We start from the raw sequence: 2,596 nt of genomic DNA on the forward strand, positions 1-2,596 counted from the left end.
GAAACTTAAATTGTGATTAAGGGTTTTAGTTTTGGATTACTTACCAACTCGTTTAAAGGTATTTCATTTTATGAGAGGTGTGTCACCTTATGTCAGCATTTAGATCCGCTGTTCATTGGCGGAAAGATGTCTTTATTCTATTTTCGAACAACAGGCCCCAGGGTGTAGAAAGCCCCTAATAACATTGTTATTATAACAACAACACGGCAGCTCTGAACTAACAGTGCAATCGGACGCATTCATTCATTCATTTGTCTTAAAGTATTGGTGAAATAAAGACGGATAATGCCTTATTTATAGGCTGTATTGTCTATGCCCTGTTCACGCCGGTTATATGGATATATGCAGATCTCGAGTGATCTAAATAGTGTCCAAAGGATGCCAGTTGAAGGCACGGTACATGTGCGACAGAATGGAACTGTCATTAAAACCATGATTTTAATGTACATTTTCATTACACGATGTCCAATTTATATTTTGTAACCTATCAAAATTCAACTTGCGTTGTGGGTGACCACCACTGGGTCTTTCCCTGTAAGCTTCTGCTCCACCGTAGCCTTCTGTACGACTTCTGCCATGTTAGCTATGTGACGTCCGAGTCTTACACACTCGAGTCTGGAGAACGTAGGACTGCAGTTCCCATTCGTGAATAAAATAAGCAGTGACAAAGGCCTCTGTGGCCCTGGAAGTCCACTTATCACACGTAAGTGCAACTCTCTCAGCAGACTGAAGTGCATTCTTCTTCCTGCTCTCAACGAAGGCAGACGCATATATCTTCTCTCCCCTATCTTCCTTCTCCCTTATCTTCCCTGCTTGTTTCTCACGTCTTGTCTCAACGTTTGGTGCCTCTCTCCGCATTGCTCTCAAAATTTAAAATCATGGAATTAGTAAACTGGTCTGTCAATGCAATTGACAGAATTTTCTCGACGAGAAGCTTGGGAACCTGTCTGCCCTGACGGAACGTTCGCCGCTGGTTACATGAGGGACTCATGGGGAAGTGGAGGGTAATGTGCCTGGCGATTCTTTCCGTTGAGGACATCGAGGATCTTTACATATTCGGAACCATGATAACCGGCTATCTGTTGATTGGATTAGGCATTGCCCTGGTGTATCGGAAATTTTGACGGAGACAGCTGTCCAAAGGCCCTTTAAGCTGCCTGACATGAGTGAAGCAGTGGGCAGAGCTGTTGGCGCTCAGACTGTAGTCATTAACCGCAACTTGGAAAACATCTTGGAGAAGCTTTTGACTTTGCAAAGGCGAATGGATTGATTTGGTGATCAGAATGGACAAACAGAGTAAGTTGTGTCCATTGAAATGTGACTACTCGCCCTAAACCAACAATCATAATCTAACCTGCATTCCAGCCCTACGTGGCATGGAATGCAGGACCACTGCTGAAATAACTCCCCTTGAGATCGCTGCAGTGAGACACTCTGAATGCCTTTTCCTCTCAACCGCTGTTTGCTTTTTCACAAGAGCAGAGAAGAGCGCACCGTTCCCAGCGGCACTGCAGTACCGGGTCGATGCTTGGAGTGAACGGAGCCAGCTCCTTTTTCAACTCCTATTCCTAAAAATCCATTTAATATGTAGTCCTCGTATAGAGGACATATCAGATATTAAACTGATAAGAACAGATACTACACTTGATCTTAGCCAAAAGGCAGAGAAGCGATAACTGGTTCACGTCCGAGGGCCCTTCCTGGCACAATGCGCAAATGTAGCGGTGTTCTTTTTATGGCCATAGGTGGCCAGAGTGTCACTTTGCACCTCCGCCCACCCGCTGCACTGAGCACTCTTCAGCCCTTTTAAATGGTATAACTTTGCACTCCCGCACGCTCCAGCGAGCACCATTCAAGCAACAACTTTGTACTCCAGCTTCGAACATCGGCACAGTCGCAACAAGTAAGGCGACTCTACTCAGAGAAGTCACTCTGCACAGTAACAAGATTTCTTTTGCACTGACAGAAAGGCCTTCACCCGCAAAGATAAAGCCTGCCAAAAATAGAAACAACTCATGAGTGCTGCTCTCCACGGAAGTGTTTAGTAAAAGGCGAAAGACTTGTACGTTATGAAGAGAAACCAGAGTACGATTATCCGTCACTGCGGGAGCAGGGCATCAGGCTAGTTGGCATAGCCACCTTCCCCATGGTGAGCTTTGCTTGGTTGAGACACTTGCTCCCCCCCCTTGCTCCTCGGCTGACCAAGTAGGAACAATCGGGCCCTATTCGATGGCTGCCTTGTCTTTTACTCTGTGCAAAAGACAAGGCAGCCACAAACACCACGGGAGCACCGTATTGAGGCTTTGTTCTGACTGCTCATCTGGTGTCGCGTTTCTTTCAAGCAATTCTCCCGGTTAGCCCGCACTCGGCTTGCTCCCAGAGCCGTGTTAAAGTCTACTTCGCATTCACTCTCTTTTCTCAGCAGACTCTTGGGATTTTAACTATAAAATGAATTCCTTCACTCAAACTATGTTAAAACTGCTTTGTCCTTCATCATATTTACCATGTCTAGAAAGATTTAAACAAAAAAAACAACTTACTTTGTACTTTGCAGTAAAAGAAAGAGCAAATCTAAAGTTTCAGGAATCCGAGAATA

The 2,596-nt window shown here is 45.1% G+C and overlaps 2 non-coding genes across 2 annotated transcripts; both read right to left on the reverse strand.

Annotated features, from left to right (window-relative positions):
• Nucleotides 1–1,483: 1,483 nt before the first annotated feature.
• Nucleotides 1,484–1,674, reverse strand: LOC140306460 (U2 spliceosomal RNA). The gene has a single exon (XR_011915765.1). It is a non-coding gene; the product is annotated as a U2 spliceosomal RNA (small nuclear RNA).
• Nucleotides 1,675–1,975: 301 nt separating this feature from the next.
• On the reverse strand, nucleotides 1,976–2,089 carry LOC140306271 (U5 spliceosomal RNA). Its single transcript, XR_011915594.1, has one exon. It is a non-coding gene; the product is annotated as a U5 spliceosomal RNA (small nuclear RNA).
• Between the last annotated feature and the right edge of the window lie 507 nt (nucleotides 2,090–2,596).

This window comes from Leuresthes tenuis, unplaced genomic scaffold (genome assembly GCF_036924035.1).
Source record: "Leuresthes tenuis unplaced genomic scaffold, fLeuTen1.0.hap1 SCAF_4, whole genome shotgun sequence".
Taxonomy (NCBI): Eukaryota; Metazoa; Chordata; class Actinopteri; order Atheriniformes; family Atherinopsidae; genus Leuresthes; species Leuresthes tenuis.